At 35.0% G+C, this 19741-nt stretch overlaps 1 pseudogene; it reads right to left on the bottom strand.

Moving 5' to 3' along the window:
• Nucleotides 1-15973: 15973 nt before the first annotated feature.
• On the bottom strand, nucleotides 15974-16174 carry LOC122916556 (annotated as a pseudogene).
• Between the last annotated feature and the right edge of the window lie 3567 nt (nucleotides 16175-19741).

Below are 19741 nucleotides of genomic sequence, written 5' to 3'. Positions count from 1 at the left end.
ATGGAAAAAGTACAGTCTCTCCAATGAGTGGTGCTGGGAAAATTGGACAGCCTCATGTAGAAGAATGAAACCAGACCTTTTTTTTTTCTTCTTTTTTTATATCATACACAAGGATAAACTCAAAATGGATGAAAGACCTAAATGTGAGACAGGAATCTATCAAAATCCTAGAGGAGAACATAGGTAACAACCCCTTTGAACTCAGTTGCAGTAACTTCTTTGGAGACATATCTCCAAAGGAAAGGAAAGCAAAAGTAAAAATGAACTACTGGGACTTATCAAGGTAAAAAGCTTCTGCACAGCAAAGGAAACAGTCAACTAAACTAAAGGTCATCTATAAAATGGTAGGAAGATAGTAGCAAATGATATATAGATACAGGGCTAGTATCTAAAATCTACAAGAACTTATGAAACTCAACACCCCAAAAAAGAAAAAATCCAGTCAAGAAATGGGTAGAAGACATGAACAGACATTTATCCAAAGAAAACATCCAAATGGCCAACAGACACATGAAAAAATCCTCAACATCACTTGGCATCAGGGAAATACAAACCAAACCACAATGAGATACCACCTCACATCAGTCAAAATGGCTAAAATTAACAAGTTAGGAAATGACAGATGTTGGACAGGATGCAGAGAAAGGGGAACCCTCTTACACTGTTGGTGGGAATGCAAGTTCATCTTCACATTCTTCTTTTTTTTTTTAAATTTATTTATTTGACAGAGAGAGATCACAAGCAGGCAGAGAGGCAGGCAGAGAGAGAGAGAAGGAAGCAGGCTCCCTGCTGAGCAGAGAGCCCGATGTGGGGCTCGATCCCAGGACCCTGCGATCATGACCTGAGCCAAAGGCAGTGGCTCAACCCACTGAGCCACCCAGGCGCCCCTCATCTTCACATTCTTGAAAGCAGTTAATGAAAGCACGTTTCTGCCACTGTCCTATCAACAGACTATGTGCTCAAACTTTTGGATTTTTGCATTTCTCTTATTTGGTATTGAGTTAAACATCTTTTTATCTGCTGTAGGACCATGTTTATCTCTTTTTCTGTGAACTAGGGCTATACTGTGTTCAGTTATTGAATGAACTACTGGTCTTTTTCTTACTGTTCTCAAGGATCTCTAGACATACAAATTTTTTTTTTAAGATTTTATTTATTTATTTGACAGAGAGATCACAAGCAGGCAGAGAGGCAGGCAGAGAGAGAGGAGGAAGCAGGCTCCCTGCTGAGCAGAGAGCCCGATACGGGGCTTGATCTCAGGGCCCTGAGATCATGACCTGAGCTGAAGGCAGCAGCTTAACCCACTGAGCCACCCAGGCGCCCCATAGACATACAAATTTTTATTGACATGAACATTTTTCAAAGTTTTTATTTTTTGATTGCAGCGATAATTTTTGCCATGCAAATGTGTTTTTTAGGGTTGATTTTGTCAGTTTATAATTGATTATTAGTATGGTTTTAAATTTGGGATCATAACTAGAACATCTTCCCTACTGCAAATTTCACTCATTTTCCTCAAGCACACGCATGGTTTTATTTTTTGCATGTACATCATTATTTATTTGGAGTTTATGCATGTCTTGAGATAGGAGTCTAAATTTTCTACCCAGCTGACTCCAAGTCATTTATTCATAAGTCCATAATACCACTAATTTGAGATACTTCCTTTCTTATATGCAAAGTTTCCATTGCACTTGGATTATTTATTCCCAGTCATGCTCTCCTATTCCTTTGGTGTATATGTGTACTCATGCATCTGTACCTTTTTTTTTAAATTATTGTGACATTTTTCAGAGTTCTCCTGAATATTCTTGACTGTTTATTTTTTCCATAAGTACTTTAGGCTTTGCACAACAATTTCAAAAGCCTTCTGTTTATATCAAATTATTAAAACATTGCTATATCTTGTGGATTTATTATTTTCCTAGAGTCAGTCTTTTATTTTCTTGCATGTTTTTCAACATTTCAAAATTTGGTGACTAAGACATGAATATCTCATAGTCGTGTATTTAAAAGTGACTTTACTCTGTCCTTCTGATCATGTGATTTGGCAGCTAATATTCTTTGTATCTCTTTGTAGTATTTGGAGTCCAAACTATCTAACCTGTCATATAAAAATCTCCAAAGTTCTTTAGCCTCTTCACACACTGTGTACTTCCTTTTTACACAAGGAATTTATTTGCAATTTTAAAACAGTTTGCTATTTCTTACAATAGGATGTTGGCTAGAAACCTTAGCTCTTTACTCTTCAAGAGACTCTCTCTAGCCTTTCGAGTATTCAGCCAAGGCATCAGCTCATCTGGAAAGTTTTCCAGATCTAGGTACTACTGATCTAGGTACTACTCATGTTTGTTCTCTCAGCTTCTGGATTATATCTCTCATATAGGTCTCATCAAACTTCGATGCAAATGATTATTAAAGTCTTTGCCATGTTTTTCAAGTATATGATTTTGTTTTAATGTATGCACATTCCATGAGACTAGCATAGTAAATGTTATAGGAAATGACAAACACCTATTAAATTAATTAGCTAATATAATACTTGAAATAGGTGAGGCATGATATTAATTTTTTTTTAATTAGGGACTCAGTTGTCAAACTCACACCCAAATTTCACAATGTTGAGACTTGAGACTAAACCCAAGATCCTTGGCAGGGAGCTTATTTCTTTCTATTACTAAGACAATTGACTGTTCACGGAAATCTGCTGTCAAGTGTGAATGGCTGCATGGAAGGAAGTGCAACGAATGGTATAAACAGCAACCACAGGTTATGTGTATGGATTTACCGAGTGGTATTAGTTTTAAAGCCCTTTTCCACATGTATGATTATTCTTTGCTAGATATTATAGATGGATTATTAAGGGTTAGGCATATATAATTTAAGGGCATGTGATAATAATGCCTAAATGTATATGACTAAAGATTAAATAACCTCCTGCGAAGTATAAATTCCTTTTAGCAAGCCAAAAAAAGTACTTCTAACTGTAAATTCAAGAAGGGGTTAGAGCGTTTTTGTAATCTTAGTAGGGAAAGGTTAAGTATGTCATAAAGTATAAAGGAAACATGATACATTTAACTGTATGAAATAAAATTTATGTATATCAATAATAGTATAATCTTCCCTCAAAATATAGAAAGAAAATACTCTAAAACATGACAAAAGGTCAATGTACTTATATAACTAACTCCTACTAATATAAGGATTATTTTAAAATTGGTATTAATAACATAACAGGCAAAGAACACTCCCAGATAATTTAAAAATGACTAAATTGCACCAATAACCAAATAATACAAAAAAGAAAAAAGTTGCATGCATTGTAGGGGGATTAAATACATACACATAATACAAAGAAAAGGCAGCTTTTTTCTTCTTTATGACTTAATTTTTCCCCATTGCTCCAATTCTCTGAGTAGTGGGAAAATGTTAATTTTATAATTAACAATATTGTCACTTTTTCTGATGTAAACTATCTTAAGTCTTGGGAAAAGTATGAATGCTTCCTTGTCCCTGGAATTCTTTCTTTTGTAGCCTTTTCTCACTTAAAACTAATGAATCCATCCCTATCCATCCTTCAGATGTTTGCCTGATTGTCAGTTCATCAGGGAAACATCTTTTCTCTAACAAAGTCTCTAAGTAAAGTCTCTCCACTAAATGTTCTCATACAGCCTTACTCTGCTTTCATGGTATATATATTAGGATGTAATTATTTGATTAATTACCTATCTTCTTTATTAGACTGTGTTTTCATCTGCAGACCTGTGACTGTGTCTATTTTCCCTACCACTGAAAATGTGCTTAGCATAGAGCTGGCATCCACTAAGGATTATTTAAATAAACAAATAAACAGAAGTACTTCTGGACAGCAGAAGTAAAAGGAGATATAAAATTGTTGGAGATAAAAGTGGGTATACCCTTTGACCTACTACAGGGTAATTCATTCTGAGCCATATAAAGATAAACATAATATTCAATAAGCATTATTTATAATAGGAAAATCAGAAACAATCTAAATGTCCAACAACATGGACTTACTAAAATAAATCACTGCACTTTAATAGAAGACAATACAAAGTACTCTTTAAGATGTCTTAAAAGTATAGCTTTAAATGTGGGAAAATAATCAGTATAAAGTTCTAGATGAAGAAAAGCAGATTTTGTAATGACGTTTACATTGTTTTTAAAAGAGATGTTCACATTCACACACAAATATATACAAATATTTTTAAGGTCATTATGTGGGAGATGTAGGTCTACATGATTTCTTCCTTTTGTGCATTTTTACATTTATTTCCTGCACCAAACATATATTCTTTTTTATATAATATTTTTATATTAAAAGGAAAAATTAAAAATATTACTAGTTCCAATTATGGGAAAATTATATTTTAAAAATTGTTTTATCCTTTAAAGCCTGATATGTCAGCACTGTATGATAAAAAAATAGGAAAAAAATTGGCACCATAGAAGAAAAAAGTCATTGTGTTTCAGAATCACTGCCTTTAGTATATCTAGCTAAAATTTCAGAAATGTATTTTTTTTTCTATCTAAGACTATAAATTAGTAGAAGATAATCTAATGGATTCAAAAGGTAAATACATTTCCAAAAGTCTTCTCTGATATAAAGCTTACATGAGACAATGTTTCAGTGCTGGACAAATCAGGCTTTGTGCAAGGCTGAATTAAAGAATTTGGGTTTTAACCTTCTTGTTCCGGCTTCGTAGTGACAATCTGTGTCAGTTGGCAAAAATCAGGAAAATGAGTGAGCATCAGCTTTTAGATCCTGATGAAAACACCTTATTTCTGACATGACAACATTGTGAGTCAAGGGTGGCCCAACCTTTCCTGAGTCACTCCTCCCACTGAGGTCTTCTTTGATGCCCACCACAATGGATGACTGCTACACTTACATGCATGCCTGGAATTGCCATGGTGAAGTACAGCAGGTAAAGCGTGTGGTTGATTGCCTGTAGGTGTCTGACTGCAGGATGTCTTCACAATTCATTGAAAAATCAAGGCATTCTGAGCCTTGAATGTAAGTCACTTTGCCACCTCCATCTATTTTTAGATCTATAATGGTAGGAAGTAAAAACAAAATTAAAATTTTTTTTTTTTTTTGTTATATTTGTGAATCAAGAAAATGGGGTCAGGAGAGAGGGAAGAAAACCAGTGTTTTAAGAGATGCCGGAATGGAATTCAGAAGCTGTGGACCAGATGTCACCTCTTTTTTGTTTTCTTTTTTCTTTAAGGTTTATTTAAGTATTTGTGAGAGAGAGAGAGAGAGAGAGAGAGAGAAAGAATGAGAGCAAGCGAGCGAGCACGAGAGCAGGAAGGTCAGAGGAAAAAGCAGATCCCCTGCCGAACATGGAGCCTGATGTGGGGCTTGATCCCAGGACTCCAGGATCATGACCTGAGCTGACGGCAGTCATTCAACCAACTGAGCCACCAACTGAGCCACCCAGGGGTGCAAGATGTCACCTCTTATATAAACATAATGTTGGGTGAATCTCACAAGTCCCTTGGGTCTCATTTTCCTTTTAAGTAAATAATGGGTTATATAATCAGTAAAGTCTCTTTCACTTTCTAAATCTTATACATATAATTTAATTTGTGGCTATCTTAATCAACCTTTTAATAAAATGTATTCATGGCTAGACTGTGCTCACATCCTTTCTCAATGACTTCAATCTTTTTTTTTTATTAACATATAATGTATTATTTACCTCAGGAGTACAGGTCTGTGAATCATCAGGCTTGTACATTTCACAGCACTCACCATAGCACATACCCTCCCCAATATCCATAACCCAGCCAACTTAACACTACTCCCCCACCTCCAGCAACCCTGTTTGTTTTGTGAGATTAAGAGTCTCTTATGGTTTGTCTCCCTCCCAACCCCATCTTGTTTCATTTTTACCTTCCCTAACCCCCACAACCTCCTGCCTTGCCTCTCAAATTCCTCATATCAGAGAGATCATATGATAAATGTCTTTCCGGCTTATTTTGCTCAGCATAATACCCTCTAGTTCCATCCACGTCATTGCAAATGGCAAGATTTTGTTTCTTTTGATGGCTGCACAGTATTCTACTATCTATCTATCTATTTATCTATCTATACACACAAACACACACACACACACACACACACACACTACATCTTCTTTATCCATTCATCTGTTGATGGATATCTAGGTTCTTTCCATAGTTTGGCTATTTTGGACATTCCTTCTATAAACATTCAGTTGCACATGCCCCTTCAGATCACTCCATTTGTATCTTTAGGGTAAATACTCAGTAGTGCGATTGCTGGGTCATAGGGTAGCTCTATTTTCAACTTTTTGAGGAATCTCCATACTGTTTTCCAAAGTGGCTGCACCAGTTGGCTTTCCCACCAACAGTGTAGGAGGGTTTCCCTTTCTTTGCATCCTTGCTAACATTTGTCAATGACTCCAGTCTTAAAGTAAAGAAGATAATTTCCCAAACTCTAACTTTAGCATCATTTTATTGGTAATAGCTGTAATGAACAAGCACAATTTGCTCATTCAAATATTTATCCTTGTGCAATAACCCAGCAATGATCTTCATATTCTTAACTCTTAAAAGAAAAAGTTGTGGAATTGATCATGATAATAGAGGTAGAATAAATAGAATTAAAAGAATAAAGTAGTCAGGGGTTGGGGGTGGAGAAAATGGGGAGATGTAGACCAAAGGCTATAAATTTTCATTTATAAGAGGAATAAGTTCTGGAAATCTAACATACAGCATGGTGATTATAGTTAACAATACTGTTTCGTGTACTTGAAATTTGCTAAGTCAGTAAATGGTAAGTGCTCTCACCACACACACACACACACACACACACACAATTATGTGAAGTGATGCCAGTGTTAATTAACTTGATTGTGTTAACTATTTTACAATATATGCATATATATTAAATCTTTACATTCTATACATTAAAAATCATGTTGTTCAAGCTAAATTTACACAATTTTTATTCATCAATCATACCTCAATAAATTTGAAAAAAAAAAAGAGAAAATCTAAGTTCTGAAGGCACTGTTTTCAGTTTTATGACCCTACCAATTTGTAAATCACCAGAGTCATATCTAGCTCTTAAAAAGTTGGAGCAAAATAAATTAATCCTTATACCAACTATACTATCATGTAGAAGAAGTAAAAGTGTAGAGTAAAGGACACAACAATATAGTCAGTCTTATACTCTAAGATTTGAAAAAGCACAGAAACCAAGGTGAAAGGTATGTGGGGCCAATAATGAGTTCATTTGGCTCAGATGCCATCTTGACCACAGCCAGAAATTGTCTGTCTTATTTTGTTATGATCTATTTGTCTTCCTAATGTCTGATGTAGAATGTTAAGAAGTGATAGCCTCTTCCTGGAGGGACTGCCAACTGAAAATAAAATTACTTCCTACCTAAGTCTAGATCTCTTTCAAATTCCTTGCCCTGCAACATCATCGGATGGAGGAAGGGACACAACCATTTGAATCAGAACGTCTTGAAATCAGAGAGCAGTTCTGGTGTTAGCAACTAATCTAAAACAACTTCTCCCATGAAATTAGAATAATCCCACTACATAGGATTTCTGAGTCAATACATAACATGTTATTGCAGGGGAAAATGCCTGGCATTCAGTATTTCCTTAGTAATTTTAGTTCTCCTTTCTTTATCAACCCCATAAGTAGATGCTGATGACGGTAGATAGATAATCTTACTCTAAAGTCCCGGCAGCAATCAAAGGAGTGGTTTCTTATATCCATTCTTGTAAAATATCTTGCAAAAATCTTAACTGTTTTCCAGCTATATAACTATACATCTGATAAAATGTAATTTACACAGAACATGATTTTTTTTCCCCCTTTCTGGATTCCTCAAGTATTTTCCAATGAAATAAAAGGTGGAGTACAAATGATTATGACAGATTAGAATATAAATGAAAACAATGGGAATAATTAGGGGGAGTTAAACTGTTATTTAAATACAACCTTACCATGTTGTTAGTAACTGTTAGTTACTAACAACAGTACTGTTAGTACTGTTAGTAATTTATTTAAATATAACCTTACCATGTTGTTAGTAGAATAATACTGAAGGTCTCAAGGGACTAGTAAACACATGGCTCCCAGCTAAGAGTGATTTCAGTAGGAGTGGGAGCTGGATAATCGTAATCAGATACTCAGTTGCTGGTCAGCAATGTCCAGCACTGACAACCCACATTCCCTTTTACTTTGTGCAGTTAAACTATTTGCAGGCAAGGCAGGTACTCATTGTTCCTGAGTCATCAGAGCCATTCCAACAAGACAATATTTGAGAACAGCCCTCACAATGCTGTGTTAAGAGGGCAGAGACAGAGTACTTTACCTGGAGAATATTTAAGAAGTAGATTTGCCATTCAGTATATCAGTTTCAGGAATTTTCTGGGGCTTTCATCATTTTGGGCTATTTTAAATGTTTGATATATGAGCAGAGGTACAAGGAGGTTAAGATTCCTCCTACCTCATGTAACAAAGCTTCTATTCTCTGGGATGAGTACTCTATTTAGAAATGTTGAGGTGAGATCTTCCTTTGTGACACCGTTAGCCTTCCTGTCACTTCTGCTTAACATCTCACTTGGACTGACTGCCTGGAAGTTAAACAAGTGAGAAGAAATCATGGCTTGATTTATAGCATGAGGGTGAATATGGGATATGCCATTTTGTACACTCCAGATAACCTGAAGTTCCCTTCTGACAATGGATTTCTGTTGTAATTCCTCATTGCTTCTTTGTTTTATATTCCTGACTAATAAAATGGATTTTGGTTTCAAAAACCTACAAAAGTTTCTGAGAGTTTGGATGGTGAATAATCATGGTTTTCTAACCAGTGGACTTGAAAAACCAGTGGACTTGAAAAATATGGCAGTCCTGGAAATATACTGGCTCATGGACTACTACAGCTGAAAGGATTTCTTACCTTTTCTATGTTTTATTGATATGAATTAGTGGTAGGTTTGGGGCCACATTCTATGTGGGTAACAGATTTTATTTCAGTGTAGTGTAGTCTGAACCTTGCCTTGGTGTTAGCAAACACACGTCAGCAACTACGGTTAAGTTAATTAAACTCCTGTCTTTGGTTTCTTCAATTCAAATTAAGGATAATGGTACCTGATTCATGTTTCAAAGTGAGGTTCAAATGAGATACGGAAAAGATGATGCTTTTAGAAATATAATTCAAGTTGAAACTCAAGAAGTCTATGTGCTCCAGACAAGCTAGCCTATCCCCAGCCTCCTTGACACTATCACAGAGAGGAAAAACAGAGTGCCAGAACTCTGTCATCTTGCAAAGATTTTATTCTCTTTGCCAATCCTCCAAAACTCATAAGTTTGTCATGATCTGCAGTGAGACCATCAAGACTAATCACTTTATGTCCTTTATCCCCATTTAGATCAATCCCCCTAAAAATCTCAAGAACCTAAGGTTAATCTTCACGCCTAGATTATAGTTCCTGTAAAGTCTGAAGGAGCAACATTTAGCCCCTACCTTTTCCCATTTTCTCTGCATCCCCTATCACCCTTGTTGCTTTATTTTTCTCCAGAGCAAATACTACCATATGATTTACTATATGTAGTTTTTTGTTTTTCTGTTTTGCCCGCTAAAAGCTCCAGAGAGTGCCTACGTTAAGTGTCTGCCTTCAGCTCAGGTCCTAAACCTAGGGTTCTGGGATGGAGCCCCATGTAGGGCTCTCTGCTCAGTGGGGAGCCTGCTTCTTCCTCTCCTTCTGCTGCTCCCCCTGCTTGTGCTCACTCTCTTTCTCTGTCAAATAAATAAAATCTTAAAAAAAAAATAAAATAAAATGTAAGCTTCATAAAAAGGAGCTTTGGGCTGTCTTGTTCAGTCGTTTCCCAAGCACATTGAGAATAACTTGGCATAAAGTACATAATTAATAAATATATATTTATTACAAGTACAAATGAAATTACTAAAACGGTGATATTAATATATATTTAGCAAGTATTTATGAGCACTTAATACACTATACATAACAAATGATATTAAAAGTGATATATAATGTCTAATAATATACATATCCCAAAATAACAAATAAGCTAATATTTATCTTTCCAATAAATCAGGGATGTACAATATTAATTATAAATTCTGAATGTTGGAGAGTCTACTGTTTTCAGGTCCTATAAAGTATAAAATAAATCTCTATATTCAAGTACTTCAAAATACTGTTTAGCTAATAAGGCTTGCACATAGATAACTAAAATGCGAAGTAGGAAATGTGATCCAAAGAAAGCTACAGATAAAATTACTTGACTCTTAAGAGGCTATTAAGGTAATTATGATTTGCTGGTCAAAAATGTTACAGCAGCAGGCAATAAACACTCTTTCTCTTAGTGTGTTATGATTGAATAATTTAATATTTAGTATTACATTTTAAGCCCCATGGTCTTAGGTAGTTTCAAACTAATAGAATCCAGAAAATTATCCTTGGTGATGGTTTACATCAGTGCCTTTCAAACTGCAAACGTGTGTTTGTATCAACAGAAGATTACGTCAAAAATTCAGATTCTTACTCAGTAGGTCTAGGGTAAGACTTGAAACTCTACAGTTCTAATGAACTCTCAGGTAATGTTGGGAAAGCTCACCAGACCATAGACCAGACTGGGCAGCAAGGACCTAAAAAGCATCATAGTCATTAATGAATGATTATTATAACAACTGGACTTTTAAAATAATAAATTATAGAAAAAGCTTATTGAACTTTATTTATTTAATTTGAGCGTGGACACCTAAAACATGCTTCATTGTGTTTTTATCAGTATTGCAATCAAGTAACAGTTTCATTGTGCTGTTCAAAAAACTCTGATTTAAGATGAGCACATGGTAAGATTATCTATCTTGCCTGCCATAGTGTTTCTTTTATATATTCATTACCTTGAAATAATGCTTGTTAGATATAACAGGGTTACCTTGTAGCAACAAGTACTGTATAATAGAGAATAGCCAAGAGCCCCCGCCCAAGAGATTCAGTGGTAAAACCTAACAATATTTTTATATTACCTGAGGATCATTTTGAATGACTTTAAGAATCTTATTAAGGACTTAGAAAAATTTTCAAGACTGACTTCTTTGTGAAGCTTCATTTTCAATTTGATCTTTTACCAAATCGCTACTAGTGAAGTCACTGAAGACTGAGAGTATTCAAAATTTGAAAGAGAAGATACAATTGTTCTTCTCAGTGTTAGAATAAATAGATGCAACTGTGAATAAAGAATGGTATTTTTATTTTGTTTACAATAGATATTGTGCATCCAGACCAGAAACAAATAGCCAATGCAGCTATGGTTTTGGACAATTAACTGTTTTTTCCACAAAGCCATCTTTTTGACAGAAGTCTCAAGTGCATACTTGATCACAATATAATATGAAACATACTATAAAACTGAAAAAATATATTAGTTTTTATGGCAGAAACTTAATATGACTGAGGTCTGGAAAAGAAACCCCAGAAAATTTCATATATATATATATATATATATATTTCATATATATTTCATATCCTAGGGGATTCTATAAAATATATTTTATAGAAATATATTTTCTATATATTCATATATATGAAATATATATTTCATATACACACACACACACGTATGTCAGAGGACATGAGAGAATAAGACCTAATGAGAGTTTCCATGAGCAAATCTTTCCAGAGGAAATGTATAATTTCTGTTAAACCTTCCAGACCCAAAGAACTGGGTATACATGGGGAATAGTAATTAGTTTGCTGCAGTTGGAGAAAAGTGCATGTGGATGGAGGCGGGAGACAGGAGATGTGGAGGCTAGTTACAAGGAATTTTGTGTGCCATATCTGTTAGGGACTTGAAGATTTATCTTCTAGTCAAAGAAGAATCATTAAAATATATCTCACATGTAGAATCTAAACAAATAAGCACATGAATAAGCAAACAAAAAGCATAGTCAGATCTATAAATACAGAGAATAAATTGATGGTTGCCTGAGGGAAGTGGATGGCGGATAGGCAAAATGGATGAAGAGCAGTGGGAGGTACAGGCTTCCAGTTATGGAATAAATAAGTCATGGGAATCAAAGGCACAGCATAGGGAATATAGTCAATGATACTGTAACACCGTCAAATGGTGGCAGATGGTAGCTACACTCGTGGTGAGCACAGCATAAAGCGTAAAGAATTTGAATCACAATACCGTACATCTAACACTAATGTAACGTTAGGTGTCAACTATAATCGGATTAAAAAAACTTAAAGAACATATCTTTATAAATACTGCCCTCCAGGAAGCTAACTTTAATAAACATATAGAGGACAGATTAACTAGACAAGGTCTTGAGTCCAACTATCATCTAGAAGCCTGTTGATCCAAAGAGCAAAAGCCAGATCCAGTGTATTAACAGTGAGAATACAGAGGAAGCAAAGAACATATACGTGTGTATTATATGTATGTGTATATGTACACATTTGTGTCTCTCTCTGTGTGTGGATTGGTGGGGATATAGATAGATATAGAGAAGATACAGATTTAGATTTAGATATAGATATAGATTTAGACATATATGATATATAGGGGCACCTGGGTGACTCAGTTGATTAGGTGTCTGCCTTTGGCTCAGGTTGTGATCTCAGGGTCCTGGGATCAAGCCCCACATCGTGTTCCCTGCTCAGTGGGGAGTCTGCTTCTCCCTCTCTCCCTCTGGCTGTCTCTCCAGCTTATACTCTCTCTCTCTCTCTCTGAAATAAATAAATAAAAATCAAAGAAAAAAAATATTTATATGTATAGATGACTCACATATGTATGTTACTTGACCCAGATATATGTATATGACTCCCTCTCTTCCTGTCTCTCTACTGTCTGTCTCACTCTATGTCTCTCTGTCTCTGTCTCTGCCTCTGTCTGTCTGTCTCTCTCTTTATATATATGGCTCACTTAGTAATTGGATCTGTGTGTTATCTATTACAGTTATCTTATAAATAACAAAAGCTTGTAGATGCTGATCTAATCCTAATATAAGATAATGATGAAAATTGTTAATATGTAGGTGAATCAGTATCTCTACTTACATGATATAGTTTTGTGTGTATCTTGTCAGAGTATTAATATCTTTTTAATTAGGATTCTGGGAGAGATTTGTTGGGAACACAGCCCTGCCTTCCTTATTTTTATAGAATCCCCTAGGATATGAAAAGTAGAATGCACCACCCCCAAATATACCACTTTGGCATAGGATTATTTTGAGCTAAAGACATTGAAAAACAGCATTATAAAAACAGATTGAAACACTCATGTGAAAGATGCCCTCTCTTTTTTAGGAGAAAAGAAACATTCTTTGATAGAGAATCAAAGCCAAGAGAATTCTGTATAAGCAGACCTTGTTAAAATAATTCTTATCTTCTTTCGTTCCCTGTATAGCTTAGCTACATTGTCTCTCTTTGTGAAACTTAATATACAGCATGTAGGGCCAGTTCTTTGGGTCTTTATTCCCTAAGAGGGTTCCCACATCACATTAACTTGTATAAATGTGTATGTTTTCTCCTATTAATCCATTTTATGTCAGTTTAATTTTCAGGCCCAGCCAACTCTCTATATAGAATAAAAAGCAATATTGGAATATGATTTACCACAGTGTCCTGTAACTTCCGATGTATTTTTCTATCTGTCCTGTTTTCAATATTATATAAATGAAATTTGTATCGGGATGTGATTTCTTTGTGAGTTCTATTCTGTTTCCTAGCTGCAGACCATGAGATTATTTGGTGCAATGTGTTATCTCAAATATGTATGTTTTTAATAAAAAATAAGTCTGCATAAGAGAACAAGAATTGTCTAACCCAACTAAATCCAACCATGAAATGTGACATGACCTGTTATGTTGGTTTAGCAGTATCATGTTTATATAGAGAAGTGATTACATTAATTTATGGATACCACATGGCAGTGATCAGCATGGGTAGCATTTTAGCAAGATCTCGGAGAAGAGAGTAATGTATTTCAAGTGCATGCTCTGATACCTTCCAAGGTTCTGCAGGGGTTGCAAAGCTGATAATGCAATGCCTTTGAGAGTGCAAACATCCTCATCACCCTACACCCAGTAAACACGGGTCACTACTATTTCTTGTTTCGCTTTTCTTTTTAATTTGCTGGAAATGTAGACTGAAGCAGCAGAATTAGTAGGTATTTCTGTTTTCTGAATTAAACCTAGGGTAGATCTGGGCCAGAAAATTGTTTCACAACATCATGTGGTTACAAGTTATTTGTATTTCAAATGTGACATTTTGTTCAATGTTGAAAGGCATTTGAATAGAATATTTCTGCTAAATCCCAATGCAATAATTACATTCTTCCTCTTAAACAACCACTGATATGTACCTTGTTTAATGTGTAAAGGATTATGTGGTTTAAGTCTAAAATGATAAAATTGTCCAAACTCTTGCTATCAGGGGAGGATTGAAAAGTCAGTAGGTCATGTTAGAATTTGTCATATAAATAAAAAGAATCAGACCAAGGGGGGAAGGGGATAGAGAATGACTTTGTTGAAAAAAAAGTTGGGAAACATAAACGTATTTCCCAAAATGACTTCTTACCAAAATGTGTGGTTTAAATTTTTTTGCAGAAACGTGTCTATGTGAATCTGGCTGTGAGATTTTTAGCTCACCGCTGCTTTATAAATGCAAAGCAACTTGGATTTATTTTATTTTCTCATACAACAGGGATACTACTATTTCATTTTCTAGTCCCAGATGCAAAATAATGGCTCCTCTTGCATGCCTCAGTAATTTTTGAATTTAAATTAGGTCATGAAGGTAAGTGAGGAGGAAGAAAATGCTAACATTTTTCAATGTTTAGTACCTGAACTTCCAAATTATTTCAAGAAAATCACAAACTTCCCTAAAATTTAAGGTAGGCAGAGTCCAAAAATTGTATTTTTACCTATGTAAGCCAGATACACAATTATATTGGAAGCAGTTGTTTTTGCAGCTCCAAATTTTGTCATTCTCCTATTGTTTGAATACTATGTTATCTTGCAGAAGACCTAGTCAATTCTGTGGTTGTATGCCATATGGTCTAGAGTATTGTTCTCAAGACCTGAGTCTAATAAAAAATTTCATAGGCAGATTTTGTCTACCTAGCAAAGTAGAAGAAAATAACATTACCTCTAAACTTGATAATTTTATTGGTGTTACCTTTTAACCAATAAACACAGGAACAGGAATCTTAAGATACTGATTGCATTGATAAAAACTTAATATCCTATTTCCTGAACTGTAATTCTCTTGATTCTTAGTTTTACCTCTCTCTCTTTCTCTCTGTCTCTCTCTGTCTGTATTCTCTCTGCTTTTCTCTCTCTATCCTCTTAGCTTTTGCTCTTCTATTGAGTAAAAACTACTTACGCATAGTGCTCAGCATAATTTACTTGACAGCCACTTACATTACACTTACTATTCTAAATGTTTAAAAAAATAGTTTATTTAATCCAGCATAATCCTCACAACAACTCCATGAAGTAGGAATGACTTTTTTTTTAAAGATTTATTTGAGAGAGAGAGAGAGAGCATGAGAGAGAGCATACAAGTGTAGGGAGGGGCAGAATGAGAAAATCTTCAGGCAGACTCCCCACTGAGTATACAGCTGGACATAGGGCTCAATCCCATGACCCATGAGATCAGGAAATTTGACAAAAGTCAAAACACAAACCAAGAGTCAAATGCCCAACCTACTGAGTCACCCATGCATCTTTAAAAGAGGGATTATTATAATTGTCATTTTACAAATGATGAAACTGAAGACCTAAAAAATCAAATCAATTAATTAGTGAGAGATTAGGGATCCAAATCAGATATATCAGCTTTCAGGGCCACTATTACTTTCATTATGCAGTGTAACTTTTTAAATCAACCGGTAAGAATAAATAGGATCATGAGTTATATTGTAGACAGTTCCCTAGGAGAATAATTCTAAGTCACTGTTTAAAATAAGTCAATAATTCCATTGTTTGTTGATTTATTCTGTGGATCTAGAGTCTTGTCAGAGAAGATCCAACCCAAACTTGTAACCATTATCAAGTATTTATTAAACTGATAAGAACAGATACTACACTTGATCTTAGCCAAAAGGCCGAGAAGCGATCAAGTATTTATTAATGTAAATTTCCTTAATAACTTATGTTTATTAAATCTCTACTACCAGCTTAATATCACTCTGCAATTTATTTGCGCTTCCTCCATTAATATTCATAACAATCCAACGAGGTAAGCCCTATTGTTATCCCAATATTCCAAATTAGGTCAGGCTCATAGAGGTATATAACTTCCTATATTCCACTGCTCCTGAATAGCTCAGTCATGTCTTGAAATGGACCTAATTTATTTCAGAGTCCAAACTAGTAACTTCAGGACTTATAATCTGTGATAACTCCTAAAAACCTTTTATATTTCATGGAAAAAATCTTGCCTTTTTCCTCCCTTGTATTCTTATATCCAGGATACCACCTGACTTTCACGGACCTGAGATAACAATTTACTCCTGCTTACCTTAGGGGACTTTTGCCTGCAGAGCCACAGATTCCCATCTTTTCTTCAAACCCTCTCTCTCTCCCTGCTGCTCAATCCTTGCCTCTATCAGGCACTTCCTGTTCATTTGGACTCCTCTGCTGCAATCACAAGGGGACATGTAAACACTGGCATGGGGCATGGTAGACACTCAATGACTTTTTTAAAACAACCACTTATTATTTACTCCTTTAATCACCGGTTTTGACATACTTGGTGATCAAAGCATGGCTGTTTCTACTTTTAGTTTTTCTTTGGTATATAAAATACAAAGCATCTTCCATGGATGCTAGCACATAGTAGGCATTTGATAAAGATTTCTACAGGATTGAAAGTGTCACTGAAACAGGGATGGAAGCTGGTGACCTCCTTTCTATATCAAGTGCCATGTTTGGACATAGGGGAATCTCAGTAAATATAAATCTTATTAATCAATGACATGACTTTTAAGCTCTTGAAAGTTTCTTTTCTATGTTACTATACATTATTTATTTATTAATGCACTTCATACTTTAAAAAAATTTTTTTTTATTCTTAAGTAATCTCTACATTCAATGTGGGGCTCAAGTTTACAACCCCTGATATTAAGAGTTGCACACTCTGGGGCGCCTGGATGGCTCAGTGGGTTAAACCCTCTGCCTTCAACTCAGGTCATGATCCCAGGGTCCTGGAATGGAGCCCTGTATCCATTGGGCTCTCTGCTCAGCAGGGAGCCTGTTTCCCCCCCCTCTCTCTGCCTGCCTCTCTGCCTACTTGTGATCTCTATCAAATAAATAAAATCTTAAAAAAAAAAAAAAAAAAGAGTTGCACACTCTACCAAATGAGCCAGGCATTTCATACTTCTTAGGAATCTAAATCGTTTTAGTCTCATCCATCCTAGGGCGTTCATATCATTAAAGGACTTCCAAGTCATTGGCAAAGATCTGTATTGATAGGGTTTTCTTTTATCTATCTTCAGAAACATTATACATACACACACACACACACACACAGAGAGAGAGAGAGAATTTGGATTTGTTTTTCTAATGGCAACCAGAAATAACTAGAAACTTTCTTTTAATTAACAAAACAGGGGCACCCAGCTGCCTCAGTCAGTAGAGCATGCAGCTCCTGATTTCAGGGTCATAAGTTCGAGCTCCATGTGTGGCATAGAGTTTATTTCAAATAAAATACAAAATTAAAAAAAAAAATTAACAATACATATCAAGACAGTGAAAGCTGCACTTACATTTTAGGGAAATATTTTATAGTTAAGTTAGAATATTTGTGCAGAAGTAAAATGTTACATTACTCTGTGTTTTCTCTAATAATGGATTCACTCCTGTCTGTGAAGAGAATTTGCAAGATGAAGATATGGTGACTGAATTGACAAGAACTAGAGAAAACGCTCCAAATACAAACAAATGGGAGGAGTTCTGGGCAGGAAGTAGGAGAAACTGTGGCCTCAGTTTTGCCACTAATCAGCAGTTTGCTATTAAAGAAATTTTACTCATTTCCACTAAATACCTTTAAAAAAAACAGTGAGAAGTCAGTGACACAAATTATTTTTAAAATGTATTGAGGTCCATTGGTAGCACCCACTGAGAGACTGTGAAATTAGGTTTTGTGTGTGTGCAAAATTGTGTTACTTATTTCAATCCCTGAGAAAACCCAATCCATATTATCTATTCCCACAAAGGATGATTTTAGTCATTGCTTGAGCTTGTGGTATTTGCCTAGAGATTCTGGCCTTTCAGCAGACTTAAGCTGGAGGTTTGAACAATTGACTTAATTCCACAGAATCTCACAGTCTTCTTAACTACAAATTGGAGAGACTCATGTTTACTTTCCTGTTAAAGTATTACATGGATTAGTTAACAGAAGAAGAACACACATTTTGGAGTCCCACAGTTTCTACTCTTTCTTCATGTTGTCTTGTTTTAGGTTACCTCTATCTTGAAAGAGATAATTTGCTTTTTATTTTTCAAGACTACTTACTTCACCATCTTTTTTTTTTTTTATTACCTTAATACTTTGGAAGGTCCAATTTACTCCGTGAATAGCCAGCACCCTCACCCTGCTACTGTTTTATTACTTTAGAAATGAAAGTTTATTAACCTGATTTAATATTAATTCTGAACACCTCTAATAGTTACCTCTTTTTAAGTTTATTCTTTTTGTTGGTTTAAATAGAACTCAAAGAGATTACAGGACAATTTCGAATTTTCCCTTCGCTTTGTTATAAACACATGTAAAATGCCATGATAAGCTAGTAATTGAAGTTAAATGGGCAATTAGAGCAATTCTGTATGTGCCTTGGTCATAGTCTGTATTGACTAAAGAACACCCAAGGTTAAGTAGTAAGGAGACAAATAATCTAGTGTTTGAGACCACAGGTTCTGTGATCATGCAGAATCTTTTTCCAAAATAGATTTATTCCTTTTTATCTGTATGACCTTGGGTAAAGGTTGTCACTTTTCTAGGTAAGGCTCTTTCTATAATTTTTAGATAATAATAGTTTTCTGCATATAGACATTAAATTTTATGTCATGTTAAGAATGAAGAATAATGTTCAATGCAGGAAATGACCAGTAATTTTAAGCAACTATTATCATTATTTTATTATTGTTTTAGTGGTAGCCTTCTAAGAAATTTTCAATAATAAGACTTATAAGAATTGAAGCTGAAAGTGATGCCCTATATTTTATGGTATCAAATGGCATCCTAGGAAAGCTCAACTTTATACATTATTTGGGTCTCTTTTGTAACAGTTCTAAGTGTCTAATCCAAAAGAGAGATAGCACCTGGAGTAGGATGCAGGACACTAACTATTCTAGAGTTCCACCTGAGGATGTTGAACTCAATTATACAGAACATACTTTTCTGTATATTAGTTTCCTACTATGCTGTTTTGTACCTGTGAGTATTTTCTGACTTACTAGAAATTGAGCATAGAAAACAAGTGGAAATACACATCATAATTTTTCCCCATGTTTTCTTTATTTTTGTAAAGCCAGAAATAAAAATTTTCTTTATACATTTAAAGATTTATTATCCTTGAATTAAAAGCATTGGCACTTTCAATTTAATAGCAGGCAGGCAAATATATCTGACATTTTGAAATGTGTTCTGTACAATATGTAGAATAATTATAAGTTCCAAATCA

Source organism: Neovison vison, chromosome 8 (assembly GCF_020171115.1).
Source record: "Neovison vison isolate M4711 chromosome 8, ASM_NN_V1, whole genome shotgun sequence".
In the NCBI taxonomy this organism is placed as follows: Eukaryota; Metazoa; Chordata; class Mammalia; order Carnivora; family Mustelidae; genus Neogale; species Neogale vison.
This window is presented reverse-complemented; position numbering and strand designations above follow the sequence as displayed.